Here is a 24,462-nt window from a genome sequence, read left to right on the forward strand (position 1 = left end):
ACACCCCAAAACACATTTCCCTACTTCTCCTGAGTACGGCAATACCACATGTGTGACACTTTTTTGCAGCCTAGGTGCGTAAAGGGGCCGAAAGTCCAACTAGTACCTTTAGGCTTTACAGGGTTGCTCACAATTTAGCCCCCTCCCAAAATGCCAGAACAGTAAACACACCCCACAAATGACCCCATTTCGGAAAGTAGACACCACAAGGTATTCGCTGAGGGGCATATTGAGTCCATGAAAGATTGAACTTTTTGTCACAAGTTTGCGGAAAGGGAGACTTTGTGAGGAAAAACAAAAAAAAAAAGCTAACTTGTACCAAAAAATAAAAACTTCTATGAACTCGCCATGCCCCTCACGGAATACCTTGGGGTGTCTTCTTTCCAAAATGGGGTCACATGTGGGGTATTTATACTGCCCTAGCATTTTAGGGGCCCTAAAGCGTGAGAAGAAATCTGGAATCCAAATGCCTAAAAATGCCCTCCTAAAAGATACTCATTGGAATTTGGGCCCCTTTGCGCACCTAGGCTGCAAAAAAGTGTCACACATGTGGTATCGCCGTACTCAGGAGAAGTAGGGCAATGTGTTTTGGGGTGTATTTTTGCATATACCCATGCTGGGTGAGAGAAATATCTCTGTAAAATGACAACTTTGTATAAAAAAAATGGGAAAAGTTGTCTTTTACAGAGATATTTATCCCACCCAGCATGGGTATATGTAAAAATACACCCCAAAACACATTTCCCTACTTCTCCTGAGTACGTCGATACCACATGTATCACTTTTTTGCAGCCTAGGTGCGCAAAGGGGCCCAAATTCCAATGAGAATCTTTACGATTTCACAGGGCATTTTTTACGCATTTGGATTCCAAACTACTTCTCACGCTTTAGGTCCCCTAAAATGCCAGGGCAGTATAAATACCCCCCAAGTGACCCCATTTTGGAAAGAAGACACCCCAAGGTATTTCGTGAGGGGTATGGTGAGTTCATGTAAAATTTTATTTTTTGTCGCAAGTTAGTGGAATATGAGACTGTAAGAAAAAAAATAAAAATAAATTCATTTTCCGCTAACTTGTGACAAAAAATAAAAACTTCCATGAACTCACTATGCCCATCAGCGAATACCATAGGGTGTCTACTTTCCGAAATGGGGTCATTTGTGGGGTGTTTCTACTGTCTAAGCATTGTAGAACCTCAGGAAACATGACAGGTGCTCAGAAAGTCAAAGTGAGTAAATTCACATTTTTGCACTATAGTTTGTAAACGCTATAACTTTTACCCAAACCAATAAATATACACTTATTGCATTTTTTTAATCAAAGACATGTAGAACAATAAATTTAGAGAAAAATGTATATAGAAATGTAAAATTTTTCAAATATAACTACAACAGAAAGTGAAAAATGTCATTTTTTGCAAAAATTTCGGTCAATTTCGATTAATATAAAAAAAAAAGTTAAAATGTCAACAGCAATGAAATACCACCAAATGAAAGCTCTATTAGTGAGAAGAAAAGGAGGTAAAATTCATTTGGGTGGTAAGTTGTATGACCGAGCAATAAACCGTGAAAGTAGTGTAGTGCAGAATTGTAAAAAGTGGTCTGGTCATTAAGGGGGTTTAAGCTAGGGGGGCTGAGGATATTCTTGTTTTTCCAAAACACACAGGAGTCTATCACGGATTGATTTAGTTTTTACTGATAATAAAGGTGCACAGGATATTGAACAGGTTAAGTATGGAGGACGAGGGATTTCGGATCACAATTCAATTATTATAAAGATAAAAAAAATAGAGGGCTGAATATAAGTATAGGATGGATTAATATAATGGGCACACACGATAAGAGATTAGGGAATATTTTGAGATTAATGAGGGGTCCACGGAAAATAATATAGTATGGGATGCCGCAAAGGCCTTTATAAGAGGGATCGTCACTAAATATATTATGATATATAGGAAGAGCATAAAGAAAAAGATTATGGATTTAAAAATATATATAGATGACCCTATATAGTCCAAAATTATAAAGAGTGAACAGATAAAGCGGCCAAATTTGAAATGGAGCTGCTTTTAATGGCGGAACAAGAAAGAGAACTATGTAAGGGATAACGTTATATATGCACATATACCCGGTAAAAAGTTGGCAGCCCTGGTGACAACCCCCATCAAAAACAAATATATTAATTGCCTAATAGGTAAATCCGGTCATAAAATGACGGAACAATCAGCTAAAATAATTCTCCTTAAAAGGATTATGTCACCAGGTTTCACCCCTGTCAGCTAAACATATGCTGATGTTCAGGGCCTCATCAGGATTCCTAATGTGGGCTTCTAAATGTGATCCGTAGCCTTATTTTGCTAAAAAACAGGTTTTACTAACCTGTCACTCAAAGAAATAAGGTGCCCAAGGGGATGTCAAGGGATGCAAGGTGCCGGCCGCACCCACCGCTGTTCGTGCCCAGCGCCGCCTTTCCGGACTTCTGCGCCGCCTCCTAATCCTCTGTGCCGCCTCTCGCTCTCCCTCCCTCCCCCCTCCTTCTGCTGTAAGATCTTGCACAGGGCTCTGAGAGGCTGGCGCCAGAGTGCAGGTCATACCTGGGTTGAGCGAAGTGCCGGCGCATGCGCACTTCGCTTTAAGAAGCCAAATCGAGAAGTCCGCACGGGCGCATCAGGCAGAGCCCTGTGCGCACGCATGAGATCTTACAGCAGGAGGGGGGAGGAGGGAGGAGGGAGGGAGAGAGAGCGAGAGGCGGCACAGAGGATTAGGAGGTGGTGCAGAAGTCTGGAAAGGCGGCGCTGGGCACGAACGGCGGCGGGTGCGGCCGGCACCTTGCATCCCTTGACATCCCCTTGGGCACATTATTTCTTTGAGTGACAGGTTAGTAAAACCTTTTTTTTTTTAGCAAAATAAGGCTACGGATCACATTTAGAAGCCCGCATTAGGAATCCTGATGAGGCCGTGAACATCAGCATATATTTAGCTGACAGGGGTGAAACCTGGTGACAGAATCCCTTTAAGGAATACTTTGAAGACATGTACAGCAGTAAGATAAATAAGAGCGGGGGGGGGGGGAATTACAACAGTTTGTAGGTATAATTCCCATCTCTATGTTAACAGTTGATCAAAGAGAAACCTTAGAAGCTCCTATAAATCCGGCATTGGTGGAGGCAATATTGTCAAGGATAACCAAGAATACGACCCCAGGAATAGATGGGATTCCATTTGAAATCTTTGTACAATATAAAGAGTTACTTATCCCGAAACTCCTTACAATGTGGACCGCTTCGCGGGAAATAGGAAAACTCCCAGATTCTGTTAGAGAAGCCTTGATAACACTTATTCTAAAACCAGGGAAAGATTCAACAGTACCGGACTCATACCGTCCCATTTCATTAATTAACACCGATAATAAATTATTAGCAAGGGTCTTAGCAAATAGACTTGGTAGAGTAGTTCCTGGGATTATTCATAAGGATCAGTCGGGCTTTATGCCAGGTAAAACTACAACTGATAATATAATGAGATACTTTATGGGTACCCAATTGGAACCCTCAAATGGTGGAGAACGCATGATTGTAACTATAGACGCATCCAAAGCCTTTGATACGATAGAATGGCCCTTTTTGTTTGCCACATTAATGAGAATGGAGATAATTTTATAAATTGGGTCAAGCTAGTATATACTGAGGCTTCTGCAAGGGTAATATTGAATGGTGAGTACTCGGACAAAATACATATTGGTAGGGGGGTTAGGCAGGGTTGCCCCCTATCCCCCTTGCTATTTGCCATAGCTATCGAACCTTTAGCTGATCTGATCAGACAAGATAAAGAAATTGTGGGTTTCAGGTATGGGGCCCATGAGGAATAAATTTCCCTATATGCAGATGATATCATGCTGTTTGTAGGATCGCATGGTTCACTTAGGAAGATTTTTCAAGTATTTAAAGATTATAGTAACTATGCGGGATTGAATATAAACTGGTCAAAATCAGCCTGTATCCCGATTGATCCCTTGAATGGTTTTTTTACCGTGTGCACTCAAAATTAAAGAGAGGCAGGAACCGGTTAAGTACATTGGCATTCAGATAACATCCAACCCTAGGGACTATGTACAGTTGAACGTACTCCCCAAAATACATGAGATACGTAAAAAGATAGAGGTTTGGAAAAAAATACATATTTCAATAGCGGGTCGTATTTCACTTGTGAAAATGTGTATACTGCCCTCTCTGAACTATATGCTCTGGAATGCACAGATAGTAATCCCCAAGAAAATTTTTAAATTAATAGTAACTTTAATAACTGATTTGGTATGGTGAGGGAAAAAACCGAGAATAAGATCACAGATATTGTATATTCACGAGAAGGAGGGTGGACTATCAGTTCCCGATTTGGACCTTTACTTTATGGCTGGACAGATTAAAAAAAACATGATAATGTGGAGCAAGTCACATAGCTATAAGAGTATGATAGCAGGGGTTAATAAAAAGTTGGAAACTGTAGCATTTTTCAACTACTAGAAGCAGATATCCTTTTACAACAACAAGTTAATAAATTACCCCTATTTGAGTTGTGGATTAAATCCTGGAATAGGGTAAAGGGATTTTGGTCCCAGGAGGGTCTACATTCAGATACGTTGCTATGGGATAATATCCATCTAAGGTAATTTAAATCAATAGAACAAAAAGTTTGGTGGAAATATGGAATTTTTTAATTGGGACAGGTATGGAAAGAGGGGGATATAATTTCTTTTTAAGATCTTAAAGTTTAACTGTCATATATTTTTTTTTTTGGGAGTATTGGATTGTGGTGATTAATATCACCTTGGTGGCCCTATTTAAACTTTTCACTGTGTATTCAATTACCCCTTAATTCCACATTTTAGTTCCCTGTACTGCCTACTTTTACCTGTGCTTAAAATAGGGTTGCTAGGCATGGTCCTTCTATGTGTTGGAGGACGGTCCTCCCCAGCAGCTGATAACAGTGCCTGGGCTGTGTGCACTTCTCCCTGTCCCTGCGCTTGGCAGACGCTCCCTCACTCAGCAGAGCTGGAGAATGCAGAGTTGGAGCAGCGCACAACAGGGAAGAGAGATCTGCCATCTGCTCAGTGTATAAATGAAAGCAACATGTGGTAAGAGGACCCCTTTGTGCTGCAGGAGATTAAACCTTTAGGGGGTAGGGCTCTGGTTACTGACACTATTGTTACTGGCTAGTGAGGGCAGGCGGGATTAGCCTCAGGGTGAGGGCAGTGGCGGCCATCTTAACTGAATAGTGAAATTGCAGTTTTATGCAGACTGGTTGCTAAGGGCTGAATCTTATTAAATATGGGGTAAGTCAGTCTAATAGTAACTGATTCTGGAATATAATGTTATTAGTAACTACATATATGAAAATTAAAATTAGGGTCTAAATGTGACAGTTATCCTTTAAGAATGAATACTCATTTGGAAATAAAGATTTGAGATTTTTTTTTATCATCAATTAAAACAAGCTGTACGAGCAGAGATAAAAAAGGGAACGCAAATTGTCCCCCTCCCATTACCCTTAGTTAATATTACCAAGCTAGTTGCAGGGAAGAAACTCGTTTCCAGGATATATGGATGCCTACTCCAACAGAAGACAAAAAAAAGAGCCGTTACTACTTTAAATTATAGATGGCAAAAGGTACTTAATCTGCAACAGGAAGAATTTTGGGAAAGGGCTATACGGTCCAAAAATAGTGTGTCAAATAACTTCTCCTATTATAGAATTATGCAATTTAATATATTATATCGTCTATACTATTCCCCCAAGATATTAATGAAATGTTATAAAACCAAACAATTCAAATGTAAAAAATGTGGGGAAGTGGGAGTAGATGATGTCCATATACTCTGGACATGTATAAAAATTCAGCAATTCTGGAGGAAGGTGAATGAAAAAATAGAGAGTTATCATGCGTTTAAAGTCCCGACTTGCCTAGAGGTTTGTGTTTTGGGAGTGATGGATAAAGTAGATGTAGTTTGAGGTTGGGAAGTAGTAGCCAAGCTTCTATTCTTTGCAAGAAAATGTATTGTAGCACATTGGGGAGCCAGAACAACACCAACAGTTAATGAATGGGAAAAATCTGACTAGACTCTCGTTGGTTAGAGAGGAATTTCATTTGGTATCAATTAAGAAAAAACATATATTTGACCAAAAATGGCAGAAATGTTTGAGTTAGCGGACTCGGCTGGTGGTGGACCCGGGGGTGGGCGGGTCGGGGGAATGGTGGGTGTGGTGGGTGCGGATGCGGGGGAGAGAGGAGGGGGAAAGGAATTTTTTATTTTTTTTTCCTCTCTTTTTACCTCCTCCAGAAGAAGACAAAGCAAAGGGGATTGCACAATGGGGTATGTAACTGTAAACTGTTGTTTACTATTTACATTGTAATAACAAGAAAATTGGAAAAGACCTATACTCTTATCTTGATATGCTGTATTTAATAAAATTAATAAAGATTATAAAAAAAAAATAATACAACTTGTCCCGCAAAAAAACATGCCCTCATACGGCTATGTGAACAGATAACTTTTTTTTATTTATGTTTCTGGGAATGCAAAATAAAAACGCAAATGCAAAGAAACCTCCGGGGTAGAAAGGGTTAATTAAATTAAAAAAGAATTCACATCATAAAAGAAGAAAAACCAATGCGATAAAAACAGGATCAAAACGGATGTGAACCGAACACTTTGATCCGCCATTTAGACCGATTCATTTAAAAAACTGGAAATTAGCTTCCGTTTAGATGTATCCGTAACAAAAGCCTCCATGTAGAACTGTTTTAAGTTACGGTATCTGTTATAACGGATCCATTTAAAACTAGTCTGCCAACGCAGATGTGAACCGCACGTCTCTGAGCAGGGAGGCGGTATACAGACAGGGGCGCTGGAAAAGTGTTTGTAAAGCCTCATTCAGACGTCCGTTGAACATGGTTCATGAGATACCGGACTGGCATTGCAGGAGCGCACGGCGTCATTGGTTGCTATGATGCCGTGCGCTTTGTGCCGCCGCAGTACAGTAATACACACGTATGATCTATGCCAGTGTATTACTGTACAGCAGCGGCGGCACAAAGTGCACAGTGTCATAGCAACCAATGACGCTGTGCGCTCCTGTAATGCCAGTCCGGTATCTCATGGACCGTGTTCAACGGACGTCTGCATGAGGCTTAAAAGGTGCAACGTAGTAATAAAATACACCGCCTCCTTCCTCCTGCTCAGCTTTATAGGGCCACGGTGATTGGGTTATTGATTGATCGTTACTGCTTATTAACCTTTGCCTAGTTGTACTTAGGGGGTTTAACCCATTAGTGACTGTGTACAATCGGTACAGATTCTGTAGGAAAGCAGCAATTTCCCGGCACTTCATGACACCGATGCCATACCAGTAAAGTTTTACTTTTGTGCTTTATATCTGCTACTTCACCAGTTCAGGGAATTATTTTTAGCATAAAGGGCGAGTAGACCTATTGATTGTGTATAAGGAAGATAGATCTGGTCAAAAAAGAACTGTTCCTTGTTCTAAGTGTCTAGTTTTTTTTGTTTGTTTTTTAAAGGTTAGCTATGACTAAGATCTTGTGATCGAAATGTGTAAGCAAAGATATATTTTAAAATAGAATATAGAAGATTTCACACTGCTCTCAGGAGTCCTGGATATTCCTTTCTACAGAGGACTACAGTTAAGAAGCCAGGCAAGCTGACCACAAGTGTGTACTTCGAAATAATATGGAAATATTACCCTTGGGGTCTCAAAGCTGAATGTGAGAGGGAACATTTCTCCCTTTTTCCGGTTGCGCTAGAGGACTTCCAAATTTGTACCAAAAGTGAAATTTATCATTAGATCCATCTCTGGTGAAATTAGTTTTCGTCCTGATTCTAATGAATCAGTCTGAAGATTATGATACGAATAATTTCAACACAAATCAAAAGTTCTTACATTGCCCTGAAAAGTTGTGTCCAACATCTGTAAGACCACATGAGGATATCCAGCATCTGTATGACCACATGAGGATATCCAGCATCTGTATGACTGCCACCACAGGAGGATATCCAGCATCTGTATGACTGCCACCACAGGAGGATATCCAGGATCTGTATGACCACAGGAAGATATCCAGCATCTGTATGACCACAGGAAGATATCCAGCATCTGTATGACCACAGGAGGATATCCAGCATTTGTATGAACACAGGAGGATACTGTCACAGGTTAAGGGGAGGGGAAACCACCAAATACACTAGAACAAGAAGACCACAATCTAGGCCTCAAAAGCTAAAGAAGGGGGATGGTGACCTCCTAGTAATCACTAGGCCTTTCCCTAACTCCTGCCAGTATGAGCAGATCCTGATGGTGGAAATACTCATACACCGGATGACTAAAGCCCTGCTAAAACTGACGAGCCCTAGGATACGTAGCAGGGGATCAGACAGCTGATTCATTCCAGAATGAAGGAACCTGCGTCTCCCTGAGGCCTAGAGACAACACACACCAGATAAGAAACAGCGAAGGCAACAAGTACTTAGCTTAGAGATTCCACAAAAAGAAATAAATGAGCGGCACTCACCATTCGATGCAAATATTTATTTTACTGGGTGCAGAGAGGGAAATAAACAGTGCAATCACAGAAACATGGCAACAGCCGTTACACGTATCACCGCTTCATCTGGCCAATACTGACAGTATTGGCCAGATGAAGCGGTGATATGCGAAACGGCCGTCGTCATGTTTCTGTGAATGCACTGTTTATTCCCCTCTCTGCACACAGTAAAAGAAATATTCACATCGAATGGTGAGTGCCGCTCATTTATTTCTATTTGTGGAACCATTTTTGTACTTGACAAGCTGTGCACCACCAGATTGCGAGAGACCGTGGCCCCTGTTTTCTCCATGTGACCAGTAGTGAAGCAAAAGTTTGCCGTAGTGCCACCTAACCCTGAATCTTATTTTACCACTTAGCTTAGAGATGTATGGAGAAGCAGGAGATTCAAGACAAACCAGCACTAGCAACTCCAAGCAGAAACTATCAACCGCATGGTCAGCAGTGTGAGGCGGATCTAAATAGAGCCTCATCACTGATAACGAGCGACACCTGAGGAAAGGTGAGATCCTGCCAAACAACATGCATAGAGGAAAACAGAGAGACCTGTCAGATAGCCTCACGTGCAGCAAGTCTATCTGATCTTCTCACCTCTCTCACAGGAGGGACCGTGACAGTACCCCCCTTTCTACGGGTGGCCTCCGGACACCCAGGACCGACTTTATCAGGATGCGCCCTGTGAAAGGCCCTCACAAGGTGACTGGCATTCACGTCTGTCGCAAGAACCCACATTCTTTCCTCTGGACCGTAACCCTTCCAGTGCACAAAGCACTGAAGAGATCGACGAAGAATACGTGAGTTCACTATCCTGGTGTCACGAGGGTGTCAAGAGCCACGTCTGACTCCGTTATACCCGGGGTCAGGAAGTGGCAGCGGGTGGCTGCGCACTCTATGTCTAAAGATAGTGCTGTTTCTTAATGGTAGCTTTCTGGGTTTGCCTTGCAATCCTTTTTGGCTCACTCAGGGATCCGTAGCTTCTTCTCCTCAGCTGTTTCTTGTCCAGCAATCCCAACCTCCTTATATTCCCCTCTCCCACTTCTCTGGTTGCCAGATATAGAGCTTCCTGCCTGGACTTCTATACTGACCCACTGGAGCTGTGTAGCTGTGATTCCTGGTTGTTGTTCCAGAGCGTTACCCTCCGGATCCCTGTTGGGCTTTTGTTGTCCGCTGTTGTCGCCCACCTGGGATTATATGTTTTGTCTGTATTGTCTGTCCTCTCCTTGGTGTTTTCCTTTAGTGTTAGTGGTGCGGACTAGTGTTCCCACCGCCCTATTCACTACCTAGGGCTCATCTCAGGGAAAGCCAGGGTTTAAGCACGTGATCGGCGTACAGGTGCCAGCCTCAAGGTGAGTTAGGGGTCACAACCTTTCCCTCTCCCTTGGACAGGGCCTTCCCATTTCCCCCCTTTGCATCACGTATGTGATTGGCACGCCGGTCATGATACCTGGCAATCTGAAACTCAAGATTAACATCCACCATGACAGAAGGTAGTGACAGGGAGGACGGTTCAGCAGGTTCAACATATCTTTTCAGCAATGACTTGTGAAGCACATTGTGAATCTTCAAAGCCTGCGGAAGCTCAAGGTGAAAAGCAACCGGATTAATAATGGCAGAGATCTTGTATGGGCCAATAAACCTTGGCCCCAATTTCCAAGAGGGTACCTTCAACTTAAGGTTTCTTGTGGACAGCCACACAGAATCACCCACTTTCAGGTCCGGACCACTCATACGTCTCTTGTCAGCCAAACATTTATATTTTTAGCCCATTTTATTTAAATTGTTTTGAATCTTCCACCAAATAGATGACAACGAAGAGGAGAATCTTTCCTCTTCAGGTATACCAGACGTCTCAGTACCAAAAAATGTGCCAAACTGCGGATGGTGCCCATATGCACCAAAAAACTTCGACTTATCAGTGGACTACTGTCTACGGTTATTTATGGCAAACTCGGCCAACGACAAAAATTAAGATCACTCCTCATGATTCTCAGAGACAAAACATCTCAAATAAGTCTCCAGATTCTGGTTAGTGCGCTCAGTCTGCCCATTCTGAGGATGAAAGGCCGAAGAGAAGCACAATTGGACCCCCAAACGAGTACAGAACGCCTTCCAGAATCTGGAAACAAATTGAGTCCCTTTATCAGACACCACATCAGAGGGAATGCCGTGTAGTTTCACAATGTTATTGACGAACACTTGAGCGACAGTTTTGGCATTAGGTAAACCTGCTAATGGTATAAAGTGTGCCATCTTGCTGAAGCAGTCAACAACCACCAGAATCTCAGTTTTCCCAGAAGAATTAGGCAAATTTGTGATAAAGTCCATGGACAGGATGGGATAGACAAGGAAAGTAGAGATCCTAAAGGCCGAGTATGAGCCACCTTAGCACGCGCACAAGTCTCACAAGCTGCCACATAGCCCTCAACACATTTACGTGACCCTGGCCACCAAAATCTTCGATAATTGAGATCCACAGTGGATCTGCTCCAAGGGTGTCCCATAAGAACAGTATCGTGATGTTCCTTAAATACCTTGTGCCGTAGTTCTGAAGGGACAAACAACTTCCCTGGAGGACAGGAATCAGGTGTCTCCCCCTGGGCCTCCAACACCTGTGCCTCAGGTTCAGGATAAAGGGCGGATACAACCACCCTATTAGCCAATATTGGAGCAGGATCCTCCGAATCACCCCTCCCCCGGGAATTCTACGCGACAAGGCATCCGCCTTGACATTTTTAATCCCAGGACGATAAGTGACAATGAAATTAAATCTAGTAAAAAAACAACGACCATCTGGCCTGCCTTGGGTTCAGACGTTTAGCCGACTGCAGGTAGGCTAGATAAGTCCCAGAGCTCTGAAAAATGTATCTACCAACCGGAGGGATTGTGAACCAGTCGGCAAAGAGAAAGCCCAAGACTGAGTGTCACCTTTCAGCAATAAAATAATAATCTCCACTCTCTGACTCTCGTCCCCAGAAGAGCTAGAACGCAGTCTGAAATATAATTTACACGATTCCCTGAACCGAACAAAGTTGTCACTTTCCCCGTAAAACCTATCCGGGAGAGCAACCTTCGATGCCGGAACCCACCGCCTGTGGTCTCTGAAACTGTGCAACGGCTGGGCGGAGGTCAGCCACCTCCAAAGACAGCCCCTGCATCCGATTGACCAATGGAGAAACAGTATCCATAGCTGCACTGATAAAACAAAGTATAATGGTTTAGGCGGTTGATAATGTCACAGGTTAGGGAAGGGGAAAACACCAAATACACACTACAACGAGTAGACAACAATCTAGGCCTCCAAAGCTAAGGAAGAGGGATGATGACCTCCTAGTAATCCTTAGGCCTTTCCCTAACTCCTGCTAGTATGAGCAGATCCTGATGGTGGAAATACTCATACCCTGCTAAAACTGACGAGCCCTAGGATAGGTAGCAGGGAAGAGACAGCTGGTTCCTTCCAGAATAAAGGAACCTGCGTCTTCCTGAGGCCTAGAAACAACACACACCAGATAATAAGAAACAGCGAAGGCACCAAGTACTTAGCTTAGAGATGTATGGAGAAGCAGGAAATCCAAGACAAACCAGCACTAGCAACTCCAAGCAGAAACTATCAACCGCATGGTCAGCAGTGTGAGGCGGATCTAAATAGAGCCTCATCACTGATAACGAGCGGCACCTGAGGAGAGGTGAGATTCTGCCAAAACAACATACATAGAGGAAAACAGAGAGACCTGTCAGATAGCCTCACGTTCAGCAAGTCTATCCGATCTTCTCACCTCTCACAGGAGGGACCGTGACAGATACCTAGCAACTGTATGATTACAGGAGGATATTTAGCATCTGTAGGAGCGCTACCACAGCAGAATATCCAGCATCTGTATGACCACAGGACAATATCTAGCATCTTTATGTATGCCACCTCGGGTGGGGGGGGGGGGAATATCCAGCATCTGTATGACCGCCACCATAGATTATCCAGCCTCTGTATGACCGCCATGACAGGTGGATATGCAGCCACTATATGACTTTCACCACAGGAGGATATCCAGCATCTATATGACCTCAACTACTGGAGAATATCTAACAACTGTATGACTGCCACCACAGGAGGATATCCAGCATCTGTAGGACCGATACCACAGGAGGATATCCAAGCATTTTATGACAGCCACCACAGGAGGATATCGAGCATCTGTATGACGACCACAATATGACGATATTCAGTATCTGTATGACATCACCACAGAAGGATATCAGGCATCCACATGACCGTCACCACAATAGATCCAGCATCTGTATGACTGCCACCACAGGAGGATATCCAGCATTTGCATGACCAGAGGAGGATACCCAGCCTCTGTATGACTGCACCCACAGGAGAAGATCCAGCTTCTGTATGACCGCCACCACAGGAGGATATCCAGCATCTGTATGACATAGAAACATAGAAACATAGAATGTGTCGGCAGATAAGAACCATTTGGCCCATCTAGTCTGCCCAATATATCTGAATCCTATTAATAGTCCCTGGCCCTATCTTATATGAAGGATAGCCTTATGCCTATCCCATGCATGCTTAAACTCCTTCACTGTATTTGCAGCTACCACTTCTGCAGGAAGGATATTCCATGCATCCACTACTCTCTCAGTAAAGTAATACTTCCTTATATTACTTTTAAACCTTTGCCCCTCTAATTTAAAACTGTGTCCTCTTGTGGTAGTTTTTCTTCTTTTAAATATGCTCTCCTCCTTTACCGAGTTGATTCCCTTTATGTATTTAAAAGTTTCTATCATATCCCCTCTGTCTCTTCTTTCTTCCAAGCTATACATATTAAGGTCCTTTAACCTTTCCTGGTAAGTTTTATCCTGCAATCCATGTACTAGTTTAGTAGCTCTTCTCTGAACTCTCTCTAGAGTATCTATATCCTTCTGGAGATATGGCTTCCAGTACTGCGCACAATACTCCAAGTGAGGTCTCACCAGTGTTCTGTACAGCGGCATAATCACTTCACTCTTTCTACTGCTTATACCTCTCCCTATACATCCAAGCATTCTGCTGGCATTTCGTGCTGCCCTATTACATTGTCTTCCCACCTTTAAGTCTTCTGAAATAATTACTCCTAAATCCCTTTCCTCAGATACTGAGGTCAGGACTGTGTCAAATATTCTATATTCTGCCCTTGGGTTTTTACGCCCCAGGTGCATTATCTTGCACTTATCCACATTAAATTTCAGTTGCCAGAGTTCTGACCATTCTTCTAGTTTTCCTAAATCCTTTTCCATTTGGCGTTTCCCTCCAGGAACATCAACCCTGTTACATATCTTTGTGTCATCAGCAAAAAGACAAACCTTACCATCAAGGCCTTCTGCAATATCACTTATGAAGATATTAAACAAAATTGGTCCCAGTACAGATCCCTGTGGAACCCCACTGGTAACATGACCTTGTTTTGAATGTTCTCCATTGACTACAACCCTCTGCTGTCTGTCACTCAGCCACTGCCTAATCCACTCAACAATATGGGAGTCCATGCTCAATGACTGCAGTTTATTGATAAGTCTTCTATGTGGGACAGTGTCAAAAGCCTTACTAAAATCTAGATATGCGATGTCTACTGCACCTCCACCGTCTATTATTTTAGTCATGACTGCCACTACAGGAGGATATCCGGCATCTGTATGACCCCTACCACAAGATGATATCCGGCATATGTATAAGCACCACCACAGGAGGATATCCAACATCTGCATGACTGCCACCACAGGAGGATGTCCAGCATCAGTATGTCCGCCACCACAGGAGGATATCCAGCATCTGTATGACCAGAAGAGGATATCCAGCATCCGTATGACCAGAAGAGGATATCCAGCATCCGTATGACCACCACCACAGGAGAATATCCAGCATCTGTATGACCAAAGGAGAATATTCAGCATCTGTATAACCACCACCACAGGAGGATATCCGGCATCTGTATGACTGCTACCACAGGAGGATATGCATCATCTGTGTGACCACAGCAGATATCCAGCATCTTTATGACTGCTACCACAGGAGGATATCCAGCATCTGTGTGACCACCACCACTGGAGAATATCCAGCATCTTTATGACTGCTATCACAGGAGGATATGCTGCATCTGTATAACCACCACCACAGGAGGATATCCGGCATCTGTATGACCGCTACCACAGGAGGATATCCGGCATCTGTATGACCGCTACCACAGGAGGATATGCAGCATCTGTATGACTGCTATCACAGGAGGACATCCAGCATCTGTATGACCACCACCATGCCAGAGTGGATGTCTGTATGGCACCAAATAATAATGTGACTTCAACATCCTGCTGCAGAACCTAAAATACAGGGGGCTGCACCCGGTGTGATCGGTGGCAGAGCTCCACCAGCAGGCTATACTTTCTCAGTCACATGAAGTTTTCCAGGTTCTTCCACTGATAACAGAGAGGAGGAGACCTTCTCTACTAGAGGCACAAGTCTCCAAGATGTCGGTCTATGGACTACTGAATCCAGCAGCATGTCCAGATATGAGGGGAGAAAATTACAACTCTCATCATGTCCAGATTGGTATTATAGGATATTAGATGAGAAAACTACAACTCCAAGCATTTCCAGGCTTTTATTATAGGGAGAGAGAATTTCTTGGGCTTCAGAGAAGGAGAGAAAACACTGAACTCGTCAGTACGAGGCTGAAGTCTTATTCACATTATTTGTAGTTTTTGTCTACTTTTATGGATTTTGAGGAGACCCGGCCCGAACACCGGTTATCGGCTGCCCAGAACCTGTTCAGCCCGGACTGATACTCCTTGTATATGATGCGGGGTATGTTAACGGGGCGAGATCATTGGCCCAAATTCATTTAATTCATCGATTCACACTTTTTTTTACCCGTTTAACGCCCGTTGTTTGTATTTTAATGCCGCTTTCTAATGATTTCCCTTCAGGACGCGAACTGGAACTGAAAATGACAAGAAGCTAAAGAATCAGAAACCAACTCCAGCCTCCTCTCAGAAATTCTACACTACGTCAGCTCCATATGAAGCTCCGCCCCTTATGTCACATGACTAGTATCAGCCCTCACACCACGGCTTATCCGCGCCACTGCCTAGCTCCGCCCTCTCTAGCAAAGATCACATGACGGTGACATCACCCCAGGTCCTTCACCACCTCTTCTCCTCTCCACTGATGAGCTCCGCCCCCTGCATTGATCACATGACGGTGACATCACCCCAGGTCCTTCAGCTCTGGCAGTGCAGCAGACACTGGGCAGGTCCTGGTCGGTAGTCAGGGCTCTTCTTCTCTCTGGTATCAGCCATTCCTCCAGCCTGCAGGTAAGATGAGCTGTGAGGAGACAGTGTGGTGGAGAGCTCAGACATGTCACCTCTGGAGATTCTCCTCCATTACACACAAGGAATCCTTCTCCGTTCCTCAGCTTAGTATGATGGGGGGAGAGTGGGGGTTGTCATCATTCTGATGAGAGAATCTGTTTTAGGTGAATGATTCCCAGAGCCATAACTTTTTATTTCTTCAGTCACACAGCCCTGTGAGGGCTTGTTTTTTTGAAGGACAAGATGCACTTTCTGATGGCACCATTTATGGTTACAGACAATGTGGTGGGAATATTCCACCAGCTTTTTATTTTTATTTTTTTTATACAACGTTTCAGCGTTGACCTGTTATTTTTATTCTCCGGGTGTAACAGTCCTACAGGCTCACCTGAGTCAGAGGACAGCTGGCTGGAGGTAGGAGTGGAGCCCAGTGGCAAGGACCGCAGGCAGGTAGTAGGTGCAGGAAGTCTGGCAGAGGCATAGTCGGTAGGCAGGCGGTGGGTCAGGGCAGGCGGCAGTAAGCGTGGTCAGTAGGGGTGCACCGAAATTTCGGCAGCCGAAAATATCGGCCGAAAATGCACCTAATCCACTTCGGCCGATATTGTTACATATCGGCCGAAAATATGGGGTGTGGGATTTGTCACCCACCATCTGCGGGCGGGCGGTTTACTTTGTCACTGCATCTTTATTTTACCTTACAATCGTGAGGCTCCAGTAACTAACAACTCTGCACGGAGAGCGGAGGCCGGCGTAACGTCACTTACTCACGTGACGCGCCTGCTCCGCCTCCTTCATTCATAAAGTGGGCGGAGCAGGTGCGTCACGTGAGTAAGTGACGTTACGCCGCCCTCCGCTCTGCCTGCAGAGTTGTTACCGGAGCGTCACGATTGTAAGGTAAAATAAAGATGCAGTGAGTGATGCTGTGAGCAGCAGGGCCGGGGCTGTTATGGGTAGGGGGATCGGTCTATGGCACTGCTATGGGGAGGGGGGATCTGTGCACTGTTATGGGGAAAGGGATCTGTGCACTGTTATGGGAAAAGGGATCTGTGCACTGTTATGCCCATAACAGTGCACATATCCCCTTTCCATAACAGTGCACAGATCCCCCTCTCCATAACAGCGCCACCCACAGATCCCCCTCTCCATAACAGCGCCACCCACAGATTACCCTCTCCATAACAGCGCCACCCACAGATCCCCCTCTCCATAACAGCGCCACCCACAGATCCCCCTCTCCATAACAGAGCCACCCACAGATCCCCCTCTCCATAACAGCGCCACCCACAGATCCCCCTCTCCATAACAGCGCCACCCACAGATCCCCCTCTCCATAACAGAGCCACCCACAGATCCCCCTCTCCATAACAGCGCCACCCACAGATTACCCTCTCCATAACAGCGCCACCCACAGATCCCCCTCTCCATAACAGAGCCACCCACAGATCCTCCTCTCCATAACAGCGCCACCCACAGATCCCCCTCTCCATAACAGCGCCACCCACAGATCCCCCTCTCCATAACAGCGCCACCCACAGATCCCCCTCTCCATAACAGCGCCACCCACAGATCCCCCTCTCCATAACAGCGCCACCCACAGATCCCCCTCTCCATAACAGCGCCACCCACAGATCCCCCTCTCCATAACAGCGCCACCCACAGATGAATTTCATTCATGAAAAAGAATTATTAATAAAATCATTAAAAAAAAAGTATTTTAAAAGTATTTGGGCAAAAAGGCAGTTTCGGTTTCGGTTTCGGTTTTCGGTCAAGGGCATCCTGAATTTTCGGTTTCGGTTTCGGACCAGAATTTTCATTTCGGTGCACCCCTAGTGGTCAGACCATCCGGATGGCAACGGTGGTAGCAGTTCAGTAGGTAGGGACAAAGCAGAAGAGTAGTCGGTAGTCAATTCCTGGTCAGCAGTGGACTTCCAGTAGTAGCAAGAGCAGCAGATGAGGAGAAGCTTGATCAAGGCTCAGGAGCTCAATAATCAGCAAGCTGGAGTGCAAGGGGCTGGACTTATATAGGGAAGTACCAGGTGTGGGGAATCAAGGGTGATGAGCAAGCCTTGGCAAGACTGAGGTTAATTAATAGGCTTCAGGGAGGAATGTCCAGAGAGGACGGTAGCCTAGTAAGCAGGGCTACCGCCTGGGATGTGGCTGGTCATGGGTTCGAATCCCGACAGTACTCCCCCCCCTTCCAAGATGAACTCCGGGCACCGCAGGGGCAGGCTTACCGGGGTGCCGTTGGTGAAACTCTTTTACCAGTCTGGGGGTGTGGACATTTTCTTCTGGCTCCCAGAAGTTAACCTCGGGAGAGTAACCCTCCCACCCAATTAGGTATTGTAGTCTTCCCCGGTGGATTCTGGAGTCGAGGATCTTTGCGACAGCGTATTCTTCTTCACCCTGTACCCTCACGGGTGGTGGTGGAGGGGGTAAGTGGCAGCCTGTGAAGGTGTTCTCCACGTATGGCTTGAGGAGGGAACAATGGAAGACAGGGTGCACCCTAATGGAGTCCGGAAGGTCGAGCCGGAACGTGACCTCGTTGATTTGTGCGGTGATCCGGAACGAACCCATGTATCTTTGGGCCAACTTTTTGGAGGGGACCTTCAATCTGAGGTTCCTGGTGGACAGCCACACGTTGTTTCCCACATGGAAGCCCGGGGTGGGTTTGCGACATCTGTCTGCTCCCTGTTTAAAGCGCCTCTGGGCGAGCTGGAGGTTGTCTATAATGTTCTTTTGTGCCTCCTGTAGGGTTGTTAGGAGTTCGGCCACTGCTGGGAGGGTGGAGGCGACGGGTAGGTGGGGAATGAACACCGGGTGCGAGCCTGTGTTAGCAAAGAAGGGGCTGTGCTTGGATGAGCTTTGCTCAGCATTGTTGTAGGCAAACTCGGCCGTGGGGAGATGGTCAAGCCAGTCATCCTGCAGGTGGGAGCTGAAACAGCGTAGGTACTGCTCTAGGGTCTGATTAGTTCTCTCTGTCTGCCCGTTTGACTGAGGGTGGAAAGCGGAGGACAGGTTCACTTTAACCCCGAGCGCCAGGCAGAAGTTCTTCCAGAACTTTGAGGCAAATTGTATGCCTCGGTCGGAGACCACGTCGTCCGGGATCCCATGCAGCCTGAAGACCTTTCTGAGAATAAGATCGGCCGTCTGTTTGGCGGTGGGTAGGCCTTTTGTAGGGGATGAAATGGGCCATCTTGGTGAGGCGGTCGACCACGACCAGGATGGTGTTCATCCCTTTTGAAGGAGGAAGGTCTACCACAAAGTCCATGGAGATCGAGCCCCAGGGGCGGGAGGGAATCAGGAGGGGTTGTAACAGACCCACGGGAGAGGAACGAGGAGTCTTATTGCGGGCACAGACCGTGCACGAGGAGATGTACCTCTTGATGTCCTCCTTGTATGTTGGCCACCAGAAGGAGCTGGAGAGAAGCTCCTGGGTCTTGTGCCAAAATGGCCGGCCAGCTTGGAGTCAAGGTTGAGTGAGCACTTTGAGCCGTGTGATTTCTGGTACATATAGTTGTAGGTCCTGATGAAACCAATGACCGTTCTTAAACGTAAGGCTGACATTCCCTGTGGGGTGGGCGAGGAAGGGGTCATTTTCGTATCCTTCTTTGATTGTGCCCAGGAGTTCTTGTTTAAAAGTAATATAAGGAAGTATTACTTTACTGAGAGAGTAGTGGATGCATGGAATAGCCTTCCTGCAGAAGTGGTAGCTGCAAATACAGTGAAGGGGTTTAAGCATGCATGGGATAGGCATAAGGCTATCCTTCATATAAGATAGGCTCAAGTGCTATTCATAGTATTCAGTATATTGGGCAGACTAGATGGGCCAAATGGTTCTTATCTGCCGACACATTCTATGTTTCTATGTTTCTATGTTTCTTTAGAGTAGGTGGCCCCTACGACCTTTCTCTCGGGTAGGATGTTATTTTGGCCCTTGTTACTCTTTGAGGGCTCGGAAAACATTCTGGAGAGGGCGTCAGCCTTGCCGTTTTTTGATCCGGGGCGATAGGTGATGAGAAAGTTGAAGCGGGAAAAGAATAGGCTCCATCTGACCTGTCTGGCTGAGAGTCTCTTAGCGCTGCGGATGAACTCGAGGTTCTTGTGGTCAGTTAGTACGATTATGGGGTTGGTGGCTCCCTCCAGCAGGTGTCTCCACTCGGAGAAGGCATCCTTGATCGCCAGTAGTTCTTTGTTCCCGATGTCATAGTTCTTCTCGGAGGGGGACATCTGGCGGGAGAAATATGCGCACGGGTGTAATAGCATCCTCTCCCCTGTCCGTTGTGACAAAACTGCACCCACCGCGGAGTCTGATGCATCCACTTCGACTGTAAATGGCAGCTCGGGGTTCGGGTGGATTAGGATTGGAGCAGAAGTGAAAAGGAGTTTCAACTTGGTGAAGGACTCCTGGGCCTCGGGTGTCCAGGAGAAGGGGACTGCCTTCTTGGTGAGTTGGGTGATTCGTGCTATGACCTTGGAGAAGTTCCGGATAAACTTCCGATAGAAGTTGGCGAAGCCAATGAATCTTTGTATCTCGTTTCTCGGAACGGGCCAGTTCATCACGGCTTGGACCTTCCCCGGGTCCATACTTAGGCCCTCTGGGGAGATTATGTATCCGAGGAACTGAGTGGTGGTTCGCTCAAACTCGCATTTCTCTAGCTTGATATAGAGAGAGTTCTGTCGGAGTCTCTGCAGTACCCTGCGGACGTGTTTGCAGTGCTGCTCAAGGTCTTCAGAGAAGATCAAGATGTCGTCCAGGTAAATGACTACAAACAGATCCAGCATGTCCCTGAGGATGTCATTAATTAAGTGCTGGAAGGTGGCGGGAGCATTGCAGAGTCCGAAAGGCATGACCAGGTACTCAAAATCACCGTAACGTGTCTGGAAGGCGGTCTTCCATTCGTCCCCAGGGCAGATTCGGACGAGGTTGTAGGCCCCTCGCAGGTCGAGTTTAGTGAAGATCTTCGCTGCCCGGAGTCTCTCGAGGAGTTCTGAAATCAGTGGGAGCGGGTACCGTTTTTTTATGGTTATGTCGTTAAGCTTTCTGTAGTCTATGCAGGGACGCAGGGAGGAGTCTTTTTTTCTCTACGAATAAAAAGGGGGCTCCCGCGGGGGAGGTAGAGGGCCGGATGAACCCCTTCATCAGGTCCTCGTCCAGGTACTCTTTCAGAGCCTTGAGTTCAGGCTCTGAGAGGGGGTAGATACTGCCAAAGGGTATTTCGGCCTCGGGCAACAGTTCTATAGGGCAGTCGTAGGGTCGGTGTGGTGGCAGCTTGTCTGCGTTTTTCTTGTCGCAGACATCCTGGAACTCGCGGTATTGAGGGGGTAGCAGATCCTTGACGGATAGTTTTGAGATGGTGGTGTCTTCGGGTGGAAGGATGGGTTTGTGGGAGCAATTTAGCGAGCAGAACTCAGACAGGAATCGTATGCAGTGGGTTTCCCAGTCCACCGAGGGGTTGTGGGTGGCCAACCATGGGATGCCCAAGGTCACCGGGAACTTCAGGGAGGCGATCAGCGAGAAGTGGATCTTTTCGCGGTGATCGGGTTCTATGAGGAGTTGTAGTTCGGTGGTCTCGTGAGTGGCCGGCCCCGAGGAGAGTGGGGATCCGTCGACGGTTTCCAGGTCAACGGGGGCTGCCTTGATTGTCAGTGGAATGTTCTTTTCGCGGGCGAAGGTTAGGTCCATGAAGTTGCCTCCCGCCCCGGAGTCTAACATCGCTGAACAGGGGAGTTGTCGCCCCTCAATTTCGATGAGGATGGGGACGATGAAGTGGGATCCATGAGCCGCCGTGTTGTTATTTTCAGGGGCTGCTGGCGGCGTTGGAGTCTGTGGTTGCTCCTTTAGTTCCGTGACGGCAATAGTCTTTCGGATCTTATGAGGACATTTGATGGCAAAATGACCCGGCTCCCCACAGTAGAGGCAGAGGTTTTTGGCCAGCCGTCTCTCCTTCTCAGCTGTGGATAGAGACCTACGTGGAGCGTCGACCTTCATAGGTTCAGTTGCTGACTGGGGGTCGCGCTGGGCGGTGGAAGAGAAGGAGTAAATGGGTCTGTGGTCCGAGGACCAGAGTCTTTCTTTCTTCCTCTTGGAGAGTCTTTGATCTATCCGGATGCATAACTGAATGAAGTCATCCAGATCGTCCGGGGCCTCAACTCTGGCGAGTTCGTCCTTTATTAATTCAGACAGGCCTCGCCGGAATTGGCTCCTCTGTGCCGCTGGGTTCCAGGTGGTGTCCGTGACCCAACGGCGAAACTCGGCGGTGTATTCGGCGACGGAGCGTCTCCCTTGCCGCAGACCATGTAGTCACGCCTCGGCTGTCGCACAGCGGTTGGGGTCATCGAAGACTTGGCTCATGGCGGTGATGAAGTTGTTTAGGTTGTCCAGGAGCTGACTGTTAGTCTCCACGTATGGTGATGCCCATGCTAATGCTTCATCCGTCAGGAGATTGACCATGAATAGCACCTTCTTTTTCTCGGTGGTGAAGGGGGTCGGGTATATCTGAAAATAGATGCGGCATTGGTTTAGAAACCCCAGATACTGGCGTCTGTCGCCACCGAATTTTGATGGGAGTGGCATGCGGGTGTCTGCGGCCGCGCCGCGGACCTCCAGGAGTTGCCTCTGTAGTTCAATAATCTCCCTCTGTTGGCTTTGGACTACGCCTTGGAGCTGGGCAAATTTCTCCTGATATGTAGTACCAAAATCTTGAAGTTCAGTGACCTGCTTACGCAGAGTGGCCATTGCGGACTCCATAGTGTGGCTGATTATTCTGTAACAGTCCTACAGGCTCACCTGAGTCAGAGGACAGCTGGCTGGAGGTAGGAGTGGAGCCCAGTGGCAAGGACCGCAGGCAGGTAGTAGGTGCAGGAAGTCTGGCAGAGGCGTAGTCGGTAGGCAGGCGGTGGGTCAGGGCAGGCGGCAGTAAGCGTGGTCAGACAATCCAGATGGCAATGGTGGTAGCAGTTCAGTAGGTAGGGACAAAGCAGAAGAGTAGTCGGTAGTCAATTCCTGGTCAGCAGTGGACTTCCAGTAGTAGCAAGAGCAGCAGATGAGGAGAAGCTTGATCAAGGCTCAGGAGCTCAATAATCAGCAAGCTGGAGTGCAAGGGGCTGGACTTATATAGGGAAGTACCAGGTGTGGGGAATCAAGGGTGATGAGCAAGGCTTGGCAAGACTGAGGTTAATTAATAGGGAGGAATGTCCAGGGAGGAATGTCCAGAGAGGATGGTAGCCTAGTAAGCAGGGCTACTGCCTGCAATGTGGCTGGTCATGGGTTCGAATCCCGACACCGGGTCACTACGATTACAAAAGTAAAAAGTTTGGAAAAGAAAAACACGGATTTCTGTATTCTGAGCTCCATAACTGTACCAAGCTGTGTGGGGCTGAGTTTTTGCGGGACACTGTGGGGTGTTATATACTGCATACTGTGAGGTGTTATATACTATATACTGTGAGTTGTTATATACTGTATACTGTGAGGTGTTATATACTGCATACTGTGAGTTGTTATATACTGTGAGGTATTATATACTGCATACTGTGAGGTGTTATATACTGCATACTGTGGGGTGTTATATACTATATACTGCATACTGTGAGGTGTTCTATACTATATACTGTGAGGTGTTCTATACTATATACTGTGAGGTGTTCTATACTATATATTTTGAGGTGTTCTATACTATATACTGTGAGGTGTTCTATACTATATACTGTGAGGTGTTCTATACTATATACTGTGAGGTGTTATATACTATATGCTGCACACTGTGGGGTACTATATGCTGCACACTGTGGGGTGCTATATACTATATGCTGCACACTGTGGGGTGCTATATACTATATGCTGTACACTGTGGGTGCTATATACTATATGCTGCACACTGTGGGGTGCTATATACTATATGCTGCACACTGTGGGGTGTTATATACTATATGCTGCATACTGTGAGGTGTTATATACTATACGCTGCACACTGTGGGGTGCTATATACTATATACTGCATACTGTGTGGTGTTATATACTATATACTGCCTACTGTGGGTGTTTTTGTCACGGTGCAGTATGGGGAAAACGCTCCACACCGAACCCAGGAGGAGGGGGGGGAGGTACTAGGCCTGGAAACTAGAGAACGGGGAATGGTCACCACCTAGTGAGTCCCTAATCCGTGCTCTGACTGCTAACAGTATGAATAAACCTCAATGGTAGGGATATTCATATGCCGAAACCTAAAGCCCAATCTCACCCTAACTGGGCCCTGCAGATAGGGAAAGGACACGGCCTATTCCTTCCCAGATGAAGGAATAGGAGACCCCCTCAGGCCTAATACCAGCAGGGAAGGGAAATAAACAAAGAACAAAAGGAAGACAGGACTTAACTTCTAATAGAGAAACTGCAGCATCAGGGAGCTCAGCAGAGCTCAAACCAACAGCTAGCTTGAAGTCCAGGGAATTAATCTATAAACCGCACCCCACAGAGGGAGAGACGGAAATAAATAGGCATGGTCAA

The 24,462-nt window shown here is 46.2% G+C and overlaps 1 protein-coding gene across 1 annotated transcript in view; it reads left to right on the forward strand.

Annotated features, from left to right (window-relative positions):
• Positions 1-24,462, forward strand: part of LOC120990648 (zinc finger protein 260-like) — a 56,590-nt gene that overhangs the window by 14,486 nt on the left and 17,642 nt on the right. The gene's annotated exons all lie outside the window — the stretch shown is intronic.

Source organism: Bufo bufo, chromosome 2, assembly GCF_905171765.1.
Source record: "Bufo bufo chromosome 2, aBufBuf1.1, whole genome shotgun sequence".
In the NCBI taxonomy this organism is placed as follows: Eukaryota; Metazoa; Chordata; class Amphibia; order Anura; family Bufonidae; genus Bufo; species Bufo bufo.